Below are 22175 nucleotides of genomic sequence, written 5' to 3'. Positions count from 1 at the left end.
GGAGGGAGAGTTGGTCATTATGAGGAAGAGATTTTGAGATGGGGGAGAAAGGTATAAGGGTAGATATAGAGAGAAGTGGGCAACATAGAGAGATGAGATACACAAAAATGAAAGCTCAAAATAGATAGAGATTTTGATGGGGGAAGAGAGTGCAGGGACATATCATGATTAACAATGTGTGTGTGAGAGAAAGAGATGCTTATTATAAGAGAGTAAGTAGGGCATGAGATAGAGAGATGGAATAGATGGAGAGATTTGAGAGGGTAGAGAGAAGATTTATTTATGGAAGAGAGACATACTAATGCTGATTGCTAGGCTAAAAGTGTTAAATAGTCAAAATTGACATTTTTTCCTAAATTTAATTTTTTGCCAAATGTGATACAAAATTAAATATTTTATTAACTATATTGTAACCATATATATCTTGATGCTACTAATTATTTAAAAAAAAATTGAATTCTTGACATCTCTAGACTTTCTTCATATATATATAGACTCACATTAAAAAATTTAAACCTCCATATCTATGAACTATCTGTACAAACAAATGTATTCAAATTACCTATCTACTAAAAAAATTAAATAATTTATGAACTTGAAAAATCATTTATGTTCACATAAGCTGCGTGTGCTTATTGATAAAGATAATAGAGTCAGAGAATGTGAATGTGCGTGACTGCTATATTTCTAAGTTCATTAACATTCCATTTAACATCTATTAAAAAAAGGTTAGCGATGAAGGTAATCACGGTCACAAAAGCTGCGTGTGCGCACTGATAAAGATAATCAGAGTCACAGAATGCATATGAGTATTATATTTTCAGGTTCATTAACATTCTCCAGTGTGCATAGCATGATCAAATATTCGGTTATCTGTGGTAAGTCATCTGGTATGTGCCGTAAATTTTGAGTTATATGAATTGTGTGATTTGTTTGCTCTTCTAAATTTATGGTGAGCACTAAAGAAAAACAATTCACAGAGTTTGCTGAGTTCTCATATTAATTACCACCGATTTGCGAGATCCACACCTATCGTGAAAATATGGTATAATTTTATTCTTACGCTAAGATTTTAGATTACGGGCTTTATGCCTGTTTGTTTTTAATACATATATTTTCTTAGAAATGTAAATGTATAGTTGTGGGCTTTTCTATTGTTGGCATTCACATATTTTCTATGAAATTTGTTGGAGGTTTTACCCTGCATTTCTGGCTTAAAGCAATGATTAATATGTTTAGATGGGTCGAATTATAGTTTCAACTCATCATAGATATATTGGAGGCTGGTTTTGTGAAATTTAGTATGCTTCAATCTAATGTCAATCGGCTGGGGAAAATTTTTATGGAACATATGTGAATCATGGAGCTATTCGGAGATTTTGTTCATCTTAATTATTTTGTTGATTTAGGAGAATATTCTGGTAAATCAGTCTCAACTTTTCAAATACTATTGCATTCACTTTCTCTGAATATTCAATTAATTTGAACTATTCATTTTTTTGTTCAGATTTATATTTCTAGGTAAAAACATAATATATTTGCATTCTTATTGGTTCAAATCAATCACTTCCTCTACATTCTATGATTTTCGTCAAATTTTTTTTTGTTTCTCTTCTTAATATTTAATATAGATATAAAACACAATTTTAACTATGTCGTTGGAAAATATTTAAATTTTTTATATTTTTTATATTCTACTACACAAATGCTAAACTTAGAATAATTTTTTATATTTTTTATCTACACATTATATTATTATATCATTTTTATCTTTATATTTTTTTATAAGAACAATTTTAAAATTGTAATATCCAATATAATTATTTTTAAGAAAAAATTATTTTTAATTTACACACATTTAAACTGTCATTGAAGAATAATTAGGTTTTAAAGAAAATTGTATTTTTAATTTACTCAATAGATACATTAGTTCATTAAGGATGATAAACAAAATGAATAGTTACATCACAATTTTAGTTTCTTTAAAGTCCACTACAAACTCAATACTATTCTAAAAAATATCAATTTTTAATTATTAGGGAACAATATTATCTTTTATTAAAATATATGTTTGACTATTGATTAATTTGAATAAAATAATAGTAATAAAATTAATTTTAAATTAATAAACATAAAAAAAGTTGTAGTTTGATATTGGAGTTAATGATGAAATCTTTAAAATAAATCATTTATAGTATAATCTATAGTAAATGTCAGAAATTATTTGAATCACTAACAATTTATTTGACAAATTTTAACTATTTATATTTTTATGTTATATTTACAATTTATTATATATTAACTTCTTTTTATTTCACTTTTTATAATAGTTATTTAATATTCTCAAATAATAAATAATAAATATACCATGAACATATTAAAAATATTGATATTAAATTTTAGTAGTGGTGATTTTTGAGGTCAATATTTCCTCACAATGTCCAATAATAAAGTAATATTTCGTGTAATATTTCTCTATTTATATATTTAATGATGAACAAATTATATATTAGTATTTATGAACTCATGAATTATATTACATTTAAAATATTACAAAATTAGTTTATACTGAATAAGACAATACAAATAGAATTAACAATAAGGCAAGTACAAGCCACTTATTTTACTTTATATTTAATTAATGATATATATAGAGAGATAATAAAAAAGATTTATTTAAAAAAAAAAAAAAAAAATTGTTGTCATCTTTTAATTACTTTTATTATAATTATTTAGTTCTTTAATCTATGTGGAGATTATTTATGATCTTATTATAATTATGATGTAATATTTTTTCTTTTAAATTTTTTGTACTCATTTTTTTACTTTTATTTATTTGGTAGTGTGTTTGAAGTTTATGCAACAACAAAAAATTTATTTAATTTATGGTCAAAGATAATAACATATATTTTTTTGATGCATAGACCTTTCCTATTAATTAAAAATATCTGCTTTATAGTCAAGAATATTAAAAAGTATTTGCTTTATATTTCAGGAAAATAACTTCAGCTTTGTTTGGTGGATTTACTCAAGAATAGATGGAATTGGAAAGATGGAAAAGTGGTACTACAGGTAAGTCTCATTTGATTATTATATGAAAAAAAAATCTTCTAAATTAAATATTTTATAATTATATTACTAAATTTTATTTTTTCTAAACTTTAGAATATTAGAAAATGATTAATATTTGTAATGATATTTTAGAATCAGTTATAAAAAAATGTTCAAGATATATTCAATTAACTATACGAATAGTATGTTGTTTTAAAATGTTTAATTGATTAGAAACATAATTATTTTTTTATAAAGCCATATGTTGTTCATATTATTAATTTTATAGTTATGATTTATTTTTATATTTAAATTTTGATTAATACAAAAGTTAATTTATATTTAAAACAATAAGATTAATTAATTTTGAAATGATATATTATCTTTTCTATTCAGGACTCACTAACTATCATTTCACATATTTCTATAACTATTCATAACTCAAATTAAAAGAATTTTTCTCAAATCTAGGAAAGACACTAAGCATGAAGTGTGGAGTCTTTTTGCATATAGAGCCATAAAAAGTTTCTATCTTCTAGGGTTGTCCTTTGCCATTGTTTCTTTATTGCAATGATAATCCACTTTGATGTTGAACCCATGTCATTCTTCCCATAGCCACCAAGCCACTATCAACTTTGATGTTGACTATGCCATCAACTTCCCAATCTTATGGCCAACTACTGGTCCATCCCCTTCTGCCAAGTATGAAATTTTACCTTATGTCCTTAGACATGCAACCTTAATCTGTTTTCTAAATGCAGTTTAATATTTTGTTCTACCACAATAATTATCTTCCATCCATAACATCCATGGGTAGAGATTACTATCATCTCCTTCAATGAAACGTGTGTTTCTCGAGTCAAGACAGTCCATATTAAGTTCAATCATGATCAAAGAACTTTTAGTTGCACCTCCTTTCAAGAAATACCTTTTATTTTAAAAATGAACCCTAGACTTGAACCAAATAATCTAACATTCTATAATAATCAATATTATTACATGATCATAGCCACTCTCCTCCTCCTTCCTGACATTTACTTTCTATAAATAACAATAAGGTTTTGATTTGGTAGTTCTGTAACAGCAATACAATAGCCTTCAAAAAAGCGTGGATTCAGTTGGCTTCCCAGTGGACCATCTACTTATAAATGTGTTTTTCTTAGCACGATTCATCTTCTGGTCACATCACAACATCCGCCCAATTTCCAACAAGGCTAATATGATCGGTCAGACGTTTTTCAAACTCAATGCCACAGTGTTAAAAAGAAAACATTTAAGTATTCAAAAGGTGACAATCATGATACAAAATACAGGAAAGCTTCAAGAGAGACTAAGATATTAAATTATGTTCTGTAATTGTACCTTGGTTAATAGAGTGATCTGTCAACGTACAAGTAAAATAGAGGCTGTGTTTGTAGTTTTGATCCGATAGTTAGGAGCCAATAAGATGGTTGAGTTTCTACTCTCTGCTTTAGTGACCTTCCTCAGGAATCAGTCCACAATCAATTTTCTTATTTTACAAGATAACATTCCACCTCACTGAACTTCACAATTTTACTATGATTTCGAGGTATTGTCACTACTCAGACCACCTACTTGAATCATGATTTGGCTCACGTACCATGATGAATCTACTTTGAATGCAACTATGTCTGCACCTTGGACCTTTCGTTTTCTTTACAGCTTCCTTATATTCCTTCTATTCAATAAACCAAGTTACTTCTCTCTTGCTAGTCTATCCTATAAAGGAGTGTTCTTTTACATAACAAGATCACAATGATTTAATCTTCTAATGATATTCCTGAAAGCATTTCTCATCACCGAGTAACAACTATAGATGATATTAAAATGATATAACTATAAGATTACATGGTCACCAATACTTCTTCAATCTCTCTGTGTTAAAGTTAATGGTAATACAGAGATTAGAGCTGTCATTATACTGTTTAATGAATTCTTGAACGTCCTTTCACATTCCCCAGTGTTTTTGCTCAGATTCCATTTGTAAGAAAAGAAAGAGTAGGATTTACATTCGTTCTTTATTAGCTTGTTGGTGATCAATGACATGGAATAATACAGTGTAAACGCTGAAACAAATCTAGTTTTCTCGTAAGGCCTCAGTTAAGTTTTTAAATCAACTAGTAATTGTACCCAACAGTTATAACACTAAAAAGAGATTCTATTTCAATTTGAGGTCAGATTTGTATGACTATTTTAGACTAGGATATTTCAGTAGTATTAGAGTATATCACCTATTATTTTCATAATATTTAATTTAGTATGATAAATGAATCTACTGAAAACTTACAATTCTGATCAATAATCCATTTCTTCAACAGTTTGAGATTCAAAAACTATTTTGGAGAATATTTGCTGATTAATTGGATTAGGAGATCGGTATTCTAAAACATCATGGCATAAAGAATTACACTCAACTTTGAAAATTCAGTTTAAGAAATCATTCGTCTGAAGACCGCATTCGTTATTTATAGGTATTATTTACTAATTATTTCTACAAAATAGTTTTGGCCTTTTCATGCTCTTCTCCAACTTCAGATTTTGAAAGAAAAATTACTCTTCCACTTGAAAATTTTCGATATGTTATGACTAAGTTCTAGACATGATAATTGACATGATCTCCTACTAAAGCATAAACTTCACTAAATACCTATGCTGATTAGCAGCTGTCAATCCTAGAGACTTTTGTTTGCTAGATTATGGTTACTTATCAAACAAAATTATCAATCCTAATCTGTGATCCCTTTCCGAATATGGGATATTGTGCATTTCTTAACCTCCTCATAATCTGCATCAAGTACTTGGTCTCCTCCAGAAGTTCTGGAGAAAGCAAACGACTGCAAATGTTGTCCTATCTTCAAGGATGCTTTAGCTGTACCATCAACCATGGTGAGTATTTCATCTGCATCCTTATACAATAGACTCGAGTTCACTTATCATATCATTTGGAAGGCTTCTCTGAGGCTTTTCACTGTGAACCAATGCTTCCAAAAGACTTCATTAATTCAAAGTTCTAATTAATTGGAAGTTAAATTTTCTATATGTGCTAAATCGAAGATTATTTGGTGGGTTATCTAAAATAAAGAATTCTACCCCTTAATGAATTGCATATTTAAATTCTTTTGATTTATAATTTATGCTTGAAAGTCAAAGCAATGTTTTAACTTCAACTGCTACATAACCATCTGAATTGAATTAAATTGGTTTGCATATTCAAATGAAAACATTTATTTGATGTACTTGTTCTCATTGGCTCTAATACTTACCTCATAGAAATCACTAGTGTTTACACCTAGAGCTATATGAATGAATATATCTCATAGTCAAAATAATGTTTGTTATTCATATAAGGAATTGAACATATCTAAATGGAACTAACAAGTTTCCATTGAAGAGTCATATTTGTGAGTTTGTGTATTGCTTGTATTGAACTTTGTTTTTTTGAAGTTTAATATGTGCTAAATCTATGATCACTTGCTGAATTGTCTGTAAGAAATAATTGTCTAACTATTTATTGCATATTCTTTGAATTATTTTAATAATTTTTTATCACGACTTTAAATTATTACAATATCATTTGTGCTTCAAAATATGGATTTTTTTACTTCTCACTCAGTGCGATGCTTCAAAGCTGATATATGTTTCTGTGAAGCAATTAATATATACTTCTTTGAAACTTCTCAAGTTGGCATTCAGAAATACATAAGTTATGATTCTATCACGTCATGTGCTCAAGTTGGGATACTATCATTTTCTTCCCTTCTAATATTTCTAATTGTTGCAATAGATAATTAATAACATATATGCTAGTAGTAGAATTGCATATTTACTGTAATTTACCTAACTATATTCTTTGATAATTGTAACTTAAAAATATATTTGATTAATATCAATTATTTTTAGGAGTTCTCATTATCAATTGCATGCATTAAGCCCCTCAATCATAAATTAGTGATATTACTTTACATATCATATCTGTCCTTATTACTAAGGACAATCTCACCATATAAATAATTTCTTCCAACTTAGGACGTTTTTCTTTAAAATTGCATCTACTCCAAACATTAGGTGATTTAATTTAGATGCTTGAAATAATGGATGAAAGTAGAATAACCATATTGGAATGTTTTCATAATAAATATTTCATGTTTTCATTTATATTCCTCCAATTTTGATCCAATTTAATAAGCCATTTGTTGCAATTGGAATGGTATAGTGATGCAAAGGAAGCATTATTATCAGGTCTTTTGGTTGATTATTCCAGGTACTCAATTTCTTTAATAAGAAGTCAGAGAAATCATTTTTCATAAAGTATTCATGTCCTTGTTTCTATTAGTCAATAAACTAAATGATGTTTGAATTTAGTAGTTTGTAACTATTTTCTTCTTCTAATAGCCTTAGATTTGACAATTTGCAAGATTTTTAACCTTGTAGGTATTACCAACAAGCTTCCTATGGAAGAAGAAATTTCTAATTTTAACAAACATTTATGTTGGGACCAAATGATTCTATTATAGAAGTAAATCAGCTAAAGTGTAGCCTTTGACTATAATCTATGTTCCAAGATGCTTTACAATCTAGTAAGTACTCCATGTGGACATTCATTATGTGGTGAATGTCCTATTCAATCCATGGACCATGGTAAGATTGAGCTTTTAATACATCACATTGTGCTAGTTTCATTATATTGGTTTTTTTTTCCTAGTAATGGTAAGTTGACAAATGTAGGTAAATAAAACTACCCAATGTAGCAACTATAAATTAAATAAATAAAGTTAACTAATTTTCTAATGCATTTTGTTTAAGTTTTTGAGTTGACAGTAAATAGCTATAAATTAAGGGCAACATTTTTAGATACTGAAATATAAATACAAAGGTTTCAGACTATTCTTTCTATGCATGCTAATTATGAAAATTACAACAAAATAAGATACAATACTCGAAATGTTTGGAAAGGGATTAAGAGTTGTTTCAAGGAGGTTTTTGTATGATCAAGTGTTTCTGCTATCTCTTGCTCATGTTTGGTGCTCCTATTTGGATCAAGGGAAAAAGGTATTTTTGGGTATTTAACCACTCAATCATGGATCATGTTCAATTACCTCATCTAATTTATGAGCCAAAGTTGTGAAAAATAAATCAGAACTCTTTAAAATTTCACTTGGAAAGAACCAATGCTAAGTGGTAGACTTGCTCAACACAAGAAGGCGTTAAGTGATAAGAGGATGGTGCCAAGTAAGCTCGACACATGAAGGAGCCAACTGTGCTCAACACTTAGGGCAACTCAACACAATGTATGTTGAGTGTTCTCAACATCAAGGGATGTCGAGTGAGCTTGGAAATAGAGGATACCAAGTAAGCTCAACAATAACAATAGAGATAGAACCTAGTCAAAGACTAGACCGAGTGAGTAGTATAACAAACTACCATTAAAAATTAGAGAGGATAACTTCAAAAATTGCAAGTATCAAAATCTTAAATGTAAAACATGTAATGTTAAATAGAAGGAGGATAATGGATTTCCAAGTATGCCTATTTTCTTTCTTTCTTATATTCAACAAGACTATTACAAATCTGGGAGCATTCACCTTCAACTAGACAAACCCTAAAAACTTCAAACTAGTAAAACTTTAAACTTTAATCTTACAACTCTAATGGATTCATATGAAAATACTTGGAACAATCACTTCTTCATAGGTCAAATCAAAACAAACTTATAGAATAACAAAAGAGTCCAACATGTGCAACTACAACCACAAGACTAAACCTTTTGAACTCTAACTTGATTTGTTGATCGATTTCCTTCTCTATTCTATGCTCTTGCACTTCTCTACTTTGCAGCTAATCCAATCCCTCTCTTTGATCGAATGGATTAGATTCATTTCTTTTGTCTCTTGACAAAATTTTTTTCCCTATCATTTCAAATTTGAACTCACATATCATTCATTCAATGCTTTTGACTATTGTGCAGGCCATCAGGGTGGTAGGTGGGTATTTGACTATAGGGGTAACTGACCTACTACATTAAATATTTTTGACACTCTCTCTTTGTCTCAAGCCAAATAAATAATGATCACTCTTGATCCAAATCAACTACACCAAGACTCTCTCTTAGGTGCACAAAAATTCTAATGCTTGAAGGCTTAGTGAATATGTTTGCTAGCTACTACTCAGACTTGTGAAACTCCGTCTTGATATCTCCATTCTCCACCAACTCTCTGATGAAGTGATATCTAATGTCTATATGCTTTCTTCTCCCATGGAAGATTGGATTCTTATATAGTGCAATTGAGGAGACGTTGTCACAAGAGATTGTGGTTCCATCCTCTTACTTTTCATTCATATCTATCAGGATTCTCCTTAACAAATAGCTTGGCATGTTGCTACATTTGCTGTTATGTATCTAGCCTTTGCTATAGATCAAGCAACAATAGGTTTCTTCTTGGATGCACATGAAATTGCACCCAATCCCATATGGAACATGTATCTAGAAGTGCTCTTCCTATCATCTAAACTTCCAGCCCAATCACTATCTATGTAACCAATCAAATTGAAATCATTATCTATAGTATACAAAATTTCAAATCCCTTGGTACCATTCACATACCTTAGGATCCTCTTTCTCACTTACCAATGGGAATCCTTTGGTGTTTCCATAAATATGGAAATCAAACTTACTACATGCATCATGTCTAGTTGAGTTGTAGTCAAATACACTTTTGCTCAATCTTCCTTCCTCAACTTTAGACCTACTGCTATTGGTGTTGGGGTTTCTTTGTTGTTTTGCATTTTTAATCTCTCCAAGATTCACCTTACATATTTTACTTGAGAGATGAAGATTCCATCATGCATTTTCTCTACTTCATTCTTAGAAAATACTTCGAGAGACCTAGGTCTATCATTTCAAAGTCATTTTTCATGGCCTCTTTGAACTCACCAATTAGGAATTATCATTTCCAGTGAAGATTAAGTCATCAACATACAAGACAACAATCAACACATTACCAATTGCTATCTTGGTGTACAGTGTGTGCTCACCATCACTTTTACTAAAGCCATCACTCATCAAATATGAGTCAATCCTAATCTACCATGCCATGGAGCTTGCTTGAGCCCATATAGAGCTCTCTTCAGTCTATACACTTTGTGTTCACCTGCAACTTCATAACTAGATGGCTACTCTACATAAACCTCTTCCTTCAATACACCATTCAAGAAGGTGGATTTCACATCTATTTGATATGCCTTCCATTTGTGCTGGGCTGCAATTGCTATGACAACATGCATGGTTTCCATTCTTGCAGTTGGGGCATATGTCTCATCATAATCTCTACCATATTGCTGCTTATACCCCTTGACCACTAAACGTGCCTTATGCCTATCTATTTTTCCTTCAGCATTGCATTTGGTCTTGTAAACCCATTTCACTCTAATTACTTGTTTCTTGGGAGGAAAATTAGTTAACTCCCACATCTCATTTCTTTCAATAGCATCTATTTTCTCATCCATGGCATTACACTATTTCTCTTCATTCATAACTTCCTCAAAATAAATTGGATCGCTATGACAAAATAATGCAAAATTTACACTCTCATCATAATCTTCCTCATACCTTTCATCTTGGTATATATCCCTTAGACTCTTAATTTTTTTTGGAAATAGGGAGGAAAGAGTAGGATCTGAATTCTCAATATTATTGCTTCTACTATTTTGCATACTAGCTTGGGGCTATCTTGATGTGCTTGGAGCTTTTTCTCAGCATGTTAAGGGCCGCTTGCCTTTTTTCCTTTGTTTGCAATCTAGATTAGCTGCTCCATCTTCTTGCTGATCACTAATGTTGTCTTCTTTCTCTTCAATAGTAGGCACTTTACTTGAAGTGCTTAAGGATTCACCTACCGAGCCATCTCATGATTAATTTTAAAGAAATTTCACATCTCTTGAAATGATGATCTTCTTGGTAATTGGATCATATAAGCTATAGGCCTTTGATTCTGAGTTGTACCCTATGAAGATACACTTCACACCTTTGTCATGCAACTTTTTCCTTTGTTCTTTAGGCACATGTGCATATGCTACACATCCAAACACTCTCAAGCATTCAACTATTCATCTATTCCTTGACCAAGCCTCAAGAGGTATCTTTTCAAGAACTCATTTTGTGGGACACCTATTAATTAGATATACTATTGTTGCTACAGCTTCTCCCCAATATTTAGTTGGGAGCCCTTTTGCTTTCATCATGCTTCTAGAAATTTTAATAATGGTCCTATTCTTTCTCTCAGCCACTCTATTTTTCTATGGAGTATAACTGGTTGTAAGCTCTTTCTTTATACCATTCTTCTTACAAAAATTTACAAACATATTGGAAGTATACTCCCCTCCTCTATCTGATCTAAGGACCTTAACATAGTGTCCACATTATTTTTTAGCCAAGGCTTTAAATTCAAAAAATTTGTCAAATGCTTCAGATTTTTTCTTCAAAAAATACACCCATGTCCTATGACTAAAATCATCTATGAATGTCATAAAATAAGTACTCCCCCAATAGAAGTAGTTTTCATAAGGCCTACCAAATTAGATAGCACCAATTCTGATGGTTCTCTAGCCCTTCTAAAATCTCCAGAATTAAAAGGAAGCCTATGTTGCTTACCCAAAATACAAGCCTCACACTTGTCATAGGAATCTACTATGCTTGGAAAACCATCTACCATTCTTTTCTTAGACAAAAAATTAAAGCAACAAAGCCAAGATGTCCATACCTAAGATGCCAAAGCTTGGAGGGGTCTTCAATCATGCTCCTAATAGTTGATTTCTGATGTACTACTGTACATGCATGCTTGAGAAGTGCAACATTGACTTGAGAAGAGAAACATGTCTCTATCTTCAATAGGAACATCCAGTTCTTTGTCATTTGGACTGTTGCAAGTAATCTATTACTTCTATCCTTCTCATGAATGACACACTTGTCATTTTACATCAGTACCTTGTGTCCATTTTGAATGAGATGTCCAATACTTATCAAGTTGTGCTTCATACTAGGGGAAAAATACACATTTTATATCTCCTTCTCACCTTGCTTTGTATAGACCATGATAGATCCTTTGCCCACTATGGGAATGCTTCCATTATTTTCCATCTTGAGTTCAGACTTAAAATTCTTATCAATGAAAGAGAATAAACTTTCATTACCACTCATGTGGTTTCTATTATAAGAATTTATCTTAAGAAAACATTCACCCAAGACCAAGAAGCACAATAACTAGCACAAAAGACCAACAGAGTATGATCAGAATAACAATATGATATTAAATTCATTGTATAATATACTAGAGGTGTCTATATATAAAGGCCTCTATGATGCATCTAGAATGCCTAGGAGTTAGCAACATGATAATTCTTACAATGAGGGACATGTCTATTAGGTGTGGGTTATCCTCCATTAAGCACAGGAGTTAGTGCAATGATGAGAGGATAAGCCTATAAAGCTATAACATGTATAATTATGTTATAGACAACATGTGCTAGAATAATAGTAAGAACAATTGTGTTGTTTAAATGATGACTTAGTTGTTTATGCAAACTCTAGTGTTGTAGACACCATGTGCTAAATTAGAGTTGCGTACTCTTGTGTTGTCAACACAAAAACTCATATGAGTGCACATACTCCAAGGTGTATAACCTAATAAATACTGAAATAATGCATTTAACCTAAGTAAACTTAAGTAAAGCATAAATAATAATTATTTACACTAACACCCCCCCTTAAGGGAAACTTAGGGGAATGCACTTAGCTCACAAAAGCTAAGATGAAATGCATAATGGGTCCAGACTACTAGGCCATGTTAGGTACTCAAGTACAATGCAATGCTAACATGCAATGAATTTTCTCTGCAAATGGAGAAAGAGGGAAGATCTCATGGGAAAAACCCTCCCCCAAAAAGAGAGATATGTACAATATAAAAGAGAAGGATCATGTGACCCCCCTAGTGAAAAATCCGTCACCCCCAAGAGATCTCACAAATGAATATACTTGACCTCCATGAAGGGCTTGGTGAAGATGTCACCTACCTATTGCTCAGTAGGAAAATACTATAGTGTGATAATCTGATCATGGATTATCTCTCTAGTGTAGTGCATTTGAACCTAAATATGCTTTTTCTGCTGATGTTGAACTGGATGTTTCAAGATTTCAATAACACTCTAGTTATCACAATGGATGATTGTGGGTCGGTGTAGATCAAATCCAAACTCCTTTAGAATCTGTTGTAGCCAAATAGCCTTTGTCACCACATTAATAGCTCTTGGATACTCAACCTTATTTGATGAAACAATAATATTGTTTTGGTTTTTAATCTACTACAAATGGGGCCAGAACTAAGATGAAACACAAATCCTAAAGTAGACTTGTGAGAATCAATATCTCCTACATAGTCAGAGTCTATATATCCCACTAACTAAAGACTTGTACTAGCTGCATAGTGTATCCCATGTGTATGTGTACCCTAAATATAATGTAGGATGTGTTTGGCTACCTTCCAATGAAGTTCATGTGGCTCTTGCATGAAGTGAGAAACCATGCCAATTGCAAATGAAATATCAGTGGGTGTATGTGTCAAGTAGATGAGGCTTCCCACCAATTTTCTATACAGAGTCACATCAACAAGTGAAGAGGAACACTTTGTCTCTAACTTAACACTTAAAAGGAATGGGGTAGCTGCAGTCTTGTAGTCACTCATGTGAAACTGAGCTAGAAGATCAAGAGCATACTTGGGCTATGATACTATTATCCTTAAAGAAGATTGGTGTATCTCAATTCCAAGGAAATATTATAGTAGTCCCAAGTCAGTCATCAAAAACTATCTTGTAAAGAAGCCTTGACATTGTCAATGATGGATGTAGTACTACCTGTAATGAGCAATTCATCCACATAAAGTACAAGGAGAAAATTTGAATCATCCCTCTAAAGAATGTAGACACTTAGGTCAGAATGACATCTACTAAAGCCTTTGGAGAGAAGGAAGGAATCCATCTTGGTGTACCAAGCTCTAGAAAATTGTTTAAGTCCATAGATAGACTTCTTTAATTTGAAAACCAAGGAAGTATCCTATATGAATCCCTATGGCTACTCCATATATATCTCCTCATATAGATCACCATTCAAAAATGCACTCTTCACATCCATCTGATGAACAACCCATCTCTGAGCTACTGTAATAGTTGTTGTCAAACAAATGGAATTCATCTTTGCCACTGGTGTAAAGGTCTTAGTATAATCAATGCCTAGTACTTGAGAGAAACCTTTTGCAAAAAGGTGAGCCTTATGTTTATCCACACTTCCATCTGCTACAAATTTGGTCCAATATATCCACTTGCATCAGACCAATTTTCTTCCCTTAGGATGAGAGACTAAGTCCCATGTATCATTTCTCATAAGAGAGTTATACTCTTCCTCCATTAACTTATCCCATTCTGGAATACCTAATGCCTCTTTGAATGACTGTAGATCTAAAGTACCTTTAATATAAGCATGTGGGAGTGAGTTGTGCTGTGATCTTTTCCTCGTTGTATCAAAAGAATTCCTTGCCAATGGTCTTGCCACATCTAATGTCTACTTGGTCCATCTTGGTCTGGAAGAAGAAGATGTAGTAGGAGTATTCTCAACTTCAACTAGCTAATGCCTCTATGTTGGTTGGGGATGAACATCTTCCAAGTTAGCGTTTTCACTATCACTCTCTTTAATGAAGGAGGAAGGAGGAGGAGTTGAAGATGAAAAAATTGGACAAATTTCTTCATAATTTACACTCCTCTCATAGAATATATCATGTGTCTCTGGATCCATTAACTTATAGGCTTTGTGTGACTCTATATATTTGACAAAAATGTAAGGTTTTCCTTGAGCTTCTAATGCCTTACATTTGTGTGGAGGTACTCTTGCCCATGTAGGACAACCAAAGACTCTGAAGTGCTTAACTATAGGTTTCCTACTAGTCCATGCTTCAAAAGGAGTTACACCATCCAAAGCTTTGTGAGGACTTCTATTTTGAATATAGTTAACACAATTTATCGCCTCAGCCCAAAAGACTTGATCAATAGACTTGTTTAATAGTATGCAAGTGGTCATCTCTTTGAGAGTTCTATTTTTCCTTTCAACAACACCATTTTTTTGTGGTCTATATGGTAGTGAATGTTGAAGATCAATACCCTCTTGAGTGAAAACATCTATTAGTCTTGTGTTCACATACTTCCCTCCATTATCTGTTCGAAGAATTTTGATGAATTTTCCTGACTACTTATCCACTTGGGCCTTGAAGATGAGAAAATTTTCATACACTTCACTCTTGTGGGCCATGAAGAAAATCCAAGTAAAGTGAGAGTAGTCATCTATGAAGGTGAGCACATAGTGAGACTTGCCAAATGATGGCATTAGAAATGGTCCTGCCACATCACTATGAACCAACTCAAGAACACATTGTGCTCTCCAAGACTTCCCCTTTTCTTACAATTTTTTAGGATGTTTTCCAAGTGAGCAACCTAAAAAAACACCTTTTGAAAACTAAATTTGAGGTAGATCATTGACCATATTCTTGTTGCTAAGCTATTGAAGATATCTGTAGTTGAGATGTCCAAATCTCTCATGCCATAGTTTAATTTCTAAATTTGAATGTAATAACAAGGCTTGTACATTTGATTTTGGCACAAAGGAGGAGAAACTGTAAATCCTTGAATCATGATTGGTTTTTCCAATTGCAATCATCGAGTCATCTTTAATGCTTTTTGCTACCACTAAATCTAGAAGAAATTCCACTTTATTACCACCTCCATAGTGAGTCATTTGGTAGACTGAAAGAAGATTAGAGGTAAGCTTAGGAACATATAGAACATCCTTCAACATTCCATTGTTTATCTCAACTTCACCTTTACCTTCAACTTCCACCTTTGTATCATCACCAAAAAAGATGTGTGGTACCTTTGAATGTTTCACAGAAGAAAAATCTTGCTTTGATGCACCCATATGATGTGTGGCACCTGAATTAATGATCCATTTTCCCTGACTAACAATCTTTGTGAGTAAAGTGTGCCCTTTGCCCTTAGAATCTAAGGATGAAATTTTTTCTCCTTATAAGCATTAGGTAATCAAGCATTATGTTTCTTCATGATGTTCTTCAACTCATCAATCTATTTATGGTAACACTCATGTTCACCATGACCCAACTTCTTGCAATAAGCACACTTTTTCTTCTCCTAATTATAGTTCCCCTTCTTGTTTTTATTTGAGGAAGACTTGCCTTATTGATTTGATGGTGGTCTTATCTTTTTTGTATCTCTTGTTTGTTGTTCTTCCTCTTCTTCTTCTTGCCCTTTCCTTTATTTGAAGTTTGAGTAGTTGAATTTTGAGAACCCTCAGTATTAGCCACCAATGCCTTATACTTGGGCAACTTGAGAATCCCCATGGATTGCAACTTCTTTTCTTCATTAGCCAACAGTTGAGCATAAGCATTAGTGAGTTTATGATAGGTAGCCCATAATGTAGTCTTTGTGGTGTTGTAAGAAGAAACAAATGTGGAGTACTCAAATAATAGCTTATTATGAATGAGATAGATTAACTAGTCATCTTTAATGGGACTACCACAATCATCAAGATTTGCTCTTAATTTATTCACCTTAATGATAAAATACTCTATAGAATCAAATGTCTTAGGATCTAGGGAGAGAAGCTCATCTTCTATTTTGTAAACATCCTCTTCACTCACTTTACCATATAGGTTTTTGAGGGCATCCCATGCTGCCTTGGATGCCTTATACTTCTTAATCTAATAGAAGATTTTGTCTTCAACTCCCAACATAATATCACCTAGGGCTTTCCTATCTACCATTTCCCAAGTAGTAATTTCACATTTAGATACTTGATCACCTAATAATTTAACATCATTATGCATTAATTGACACCACATTTTAATAGACCATGTAGTATAGTTATGTGGTGTTAATTTTAGAAACTTATGATTTCCCATGATGTAAGAAATGAAAGATATTAATAGAAAAAGAGGAACACAACACCAAGAGACACCCCACTACTTACTCAATCAAAAAATTCTCCCTAATTGAAATATTTTGGCACTTTATACTTAGTGCGATTACAATAGCCACTTGCCAATTTTGGCCTTAGTGGTCTTTTGATTTTTCCTTTTTACAACTTCCTTATAGAGTAAAATCCTAGAAGTTTACAATGTACAATAATTTTGAAGCAATGCAAAGCAAAGAAAGGACCTATTTCTGAAATTGATATTTTTGTCCATACAAGCCTCTAATCTAATTGTAGATCTATAAAGTAGACAAAAAAATACACACTTTCAAGACATATGGAACCTAATTTCAAGTCGAGATGAGCCTATATGGAGCATTTGAAGTTGCAAAATATAGGATTAGACAATACAGCCACCAAAATTTGCAATTTTTAACAAATCCATGCACCAAAACTAGAAAAGAACTATACCACTAAAAGGTTTAGGAAATTATAGCCAAAATAAAAAAAAATTGCACTTAATTTAGAGCCCAAATGACTGAGATATGGCCTCCCAAAGTTGGCCTGTCAAATAAAAAATGAATCTAGAGAGGGGTTTGATCAGCAAAACATGATGTTAAATTTGATGTCCAAATGACCATCATAGTAGTTCAAATTTGCCAGTTGATGATGGTTATATAGCCATCAATTTTAACATAGTAAAATGATGATGTCAACAAATTCAGGTCCCCTTGGGTGATGTCACTATAGACATTAGCACCGTATAGACTATACGGATGCCTGTTGAGTCAGCTTGAATGGATTGATGCGTGTGCATACAACAAGGTTGGGGTGTCAAAGTATAGAGTTGTTGATAGGGTTTTTTAACATGGATAGGGTCGTATTTAGACCTACAGAGTTGACACCTATGTGGGTTGTCGAGGATTGACCTATTGCTAAAAGGTCTATGTTCGAGCTAGGGCAGAGAAGGGGACTAGAGCACCACATAGACATCGAGATGGATATACAATGTGGCTACTACGTGTCTAAGATTAACACCAAAGTAGATATAGTTTTTGCACTAGTCATAAAAAAGTGAAGATTACTAGAGATGATTTAATGGTGTTGCAAACCGACTCTACTGTGAGGTGAGTGCTAGAGCCAGAGGGAAATCACAGCACTAGAGTCGAGCCAAATAAATTTTCTGTTGGTGGAGATTTTTCAAAATGCCAGCAGGGACCTTGGTTTAGTCCCACATTCTTAGTGTGTCAAACTGTGTAGGTGTGTAAAACAACAAATTCTAGTATACAAAGAAATCAAAGGCATCAGTTGGTTTGGATGCTGGGAATGTTCTGTTCACTAGAATGTGGGATGTAGCTGGTGAGTGTATTGTGCAGTAATTTTTTGGTGTAGTCAATTAATAATGTGGTAAGTTGATGTTGGATGTTGCAAGGAATATGTACCAAAATAAAATGAAATATTTTGTGGAGGCTGGGGTTTCATTACTTGATTCTTGCAATTTTTTTTCTCTACAGGCCCTACTAGTAAAAAAAATTCAAAAATAATGGTAAAGGAAAAATTAATTATAGATATGAAAAAAATAATTGCAAAAATTTAATATATCATACCAGATTTGCAAATCAATGTCCACGAGTGCTGGTTTGCAAAAGAAAATTTGCCTAAAATTTGACTATTGCCCAATATGGGCAAATTTATAGTCAATTTTCATCGAATCAACACTCTGAATGCAATGGTGAGGTCCACTTTGGCTCTAGACACTTCCAATATCTATGGATTCTCTAGATCTAAGTCAAGGTGTCCTTAGAGAGGTTAAGAAAGATTAGTTTCCAATGGTTATGAAATGATGCTCCTATGGCTCTAATACCATGTAAGAATTTTTCTTAGGGAAAAATTCACTCAAGACCAAGAAGCATAATAACTAGCACAAAAGACCAATAGAGTATGATTAGAATAACAATATGATATTTAATTGATTGTATAATAAACTAAACATGATAAGTCTTACAACTAGGCACATGTCCACTAGGTGTGGGTTATCCTCCATTAAGCACAAGAGTTAGTGTGATGATGACAAGATAAGCCTACAAAGGTGTAACACATACAATTATGTTGTAGACAACATGTGCTAGAATAATAGTGTGAACAACTATGTTGTCTACATGATGACTCAGTTGTTTATGAAAACTCTAGTGTTGTAGACACCGTGTGCTAAATTAGAGTTACATACTCCTGTGTTGTCAAGATGACAAATTATATGAGTGTGCATACTCTAAGGTTTCTAACCTAATAAATAATAAAATAATGCATATAACCTAAGTAAACTTAAGTAAAGTGTAAATAATAATTATTTACACTAACAACTACAACTACTATCTAGGTACTATAGGCTGCCTTCTTCACCAATGTTACACATGATAAAGGCTGTGGGATTGATTGCATTTCCCATGTTCACATCAACCACACTAACATTCTGCTTTGACTGATCACCCTGCTTCTTCCAGAATTCACTAGCATAATGCCCAGACTTATGATAGTAGTGGCATTCAACATTGTTCTTATTAGAGTTGTAATTCTTCTTACCTCCTCTAGAGTTATTTTGAGAGGTGCTTACTCCCTCTTGGTTTCTTGATCATCCTGAGCTTTCTGAACCAACATTCCTTTGACCATTCCTTCCATGACCTTTACTTCTTGAGCCTCTACCAAATCCATTTCTTCCTCTCACCTTGCCTCTTCAATTCTCTTGAGCATTGAAAGACTGCTCTTGGGATGTTGTTGCTGATTTGTTTATCCAATGATCATGGGTTTCAAGAGGTACCATCAACTCATCCATGGTCAATTTGGTGAGGTCCTTTACTTCCTTTATGGTCATCACAAGATTGTCATATTTCTAAGGTAAACTCCACAATATCTTATCTATGATTCTCTTCTCTACATGATCTTCTTTATTTGATTTGAACCGGTTTATCAAAGTGGAGATTTGTGAGTTGAACTCTACAATAAGTTCATTTTTCCTCATTTAAAGGTTCTCAAACTCCCTTATAATCATCTATATCTTTACTACTCTAACCTTATTAGTCCCCTTGAAATTCATTTCAAGGATATCCCATGCTTCCTCTGCATAATTTGCTACTGCAATTTTGGGAAAAACTTTCTTTGTCATTGCTACCTCAATCAAACTTAATGCCTTAGTATCCTTTCTCCTCAACTCTTTCAATTAAGTCTTTTGTGGGTTTGTGAGGGAAAAATATAGTAGTGGGATTATAAAATAATTTAATTCATTGATCACAAACTCCCACAAATCATTAACTAGCATTATGGTTTTCATCTTCTTTGCCCATGTATCATAATTCTATCAATTAAAGGATGGTGGTTGTTGCAATATCTTTCATACGATGTCTTGCTATGTCAAATATCCTAGAAAAAAAATTCCCTAACTCACTATGGATGTGGGTCCTCAAAGATCTAATACCTTGTGAAAAATAAATCATAACTCTTTAAAAATTTTCTCAGCAAGAACCAATGCCAAGTGGTAGACTTGTTCGGTACAAGAAGGTGCTGAGTGACAAGAGGACAGTGCTGAGTAAGCCTTGCACAAGAAGGATCCAAGTTTGCTCGACACTAAGGGTAACTTGGTATAGTGTATTTTGAGTTTCCTTAGCAGCAAGGGATGATGAGTGAGCTAGGTAATAGAGGATGCCAAGTAAGCTCGACAATAACAGCAGAGTTAGAACCCAGTCAGACTAGATCGAGTGAGTAGTATAACAAAATTCCATTAAAACTTAGAGAAGATAACTTCAAAACTTGCAAGTATGAAAATGATGTAGCAGACCTAGATGGACTTGCAACCATTCATACTATGAGGGACTTCCCAAATGTTTCTACAAAATTCATCAATCATCCTCATTAGGATCTTCTCATTGATCTCATCGACTCCTTCTCTATCAAAGTGCACATACAATGTATTGTGCCACCATGGGGTCTACATCATTGTAATCATCCCAATGTCCCTCCATCCAATCAATATTTTCCACTTATCTCCACACAATACCTATTCCCTTCACAAAACTTTTCTAGCACATTCATGAAGGAAATTCATCACAAACGGCCATGTCGCTATCCCTTACATAGACCCAAACTTAGACATTCATAACTTTTGACCACCATAATATTTCCTCAATAACTCTGGTCAGATTTGGAAAAACTTTTCCCTCTCCAACATATCCAAATCTTTGTCTGATTCAATGGTTCAATTTGGAGATATTTCCCCTGTACTAAGACTACAATTTTCAAGATAGTTATTCCTTCAACTTGATTGTCATTGGTCACTTTCCTTCAATGGAGTGCATGCCAAAACTATAAATAAACACTTGAACACATGGGGGAATCAATATAAATTATGTCCACCATCTTTCTCCCAACTATGGAGATGTTATTCAATGTGTAACTACTATTTTAACATCAAATCACTCTAGAACATCCTAGATGAGGGTTTATAGTAGTTTTTAGAAAAATAACAATAACTTTCACTATACTCAATGAAAGTTTCTCATTCCAAAACCAAATTAAAGGTTATTCAATGTAATTTATAATGAATATAATTTTTGATTACTACACTATTAAAACAATGCCAAAAAATCCATGTTTTCAGACTTTTATACAAAGAAACATAGAAACGTCATGAAAAAAATTGTAGAATTTCATTCTTTTATTGACTCTTCTTCCAAATCTCAACCACCACTTCTCATGGACTGAATTTACATTTATTTTATAGAATTTTTATCCTCCTTGGACCGAAATCCAACCACCCAACCAGATATCAACCATATTTTGGTTAGTTTACCACTAAATACTAACTTGGTTGTCTACTTGACAATTTAGTTGTCAAGTTAGAAAAATTTTGCCCTTTCTTTCCACTCAATATTGGAAATTTAAATTGATTTGGTCTTATTCAATATCTTTACACCATGATTTCAATAATTAATAATCAAACCCCACATACTTCCCTACAAACCCTTAAAAATTTGCCTCAAGGGCACATATGCCTTATATGGCAAAATTGAACACTTATCACAACTCAATGGCTCTA

The sequence above is a fragment of the Cupressus sempervirens genome, chromosome 11 (assembly GCF_028749045.1).
Source record: "Cupressus sempervirens isolate cs-2001-9-10 chromosome 11, ASM2874904v1, whole genome shotgun sequence".
Taxonomy (NCBI): Eukaryota; Viridiplantae; Streptophyta; class Pinopsida; order Cupressales; family Cupressaceae; genus Cupressus; species Cupressus sempervirens.
Note: the sequence above shows the minus strand (reverse complement) of the source record.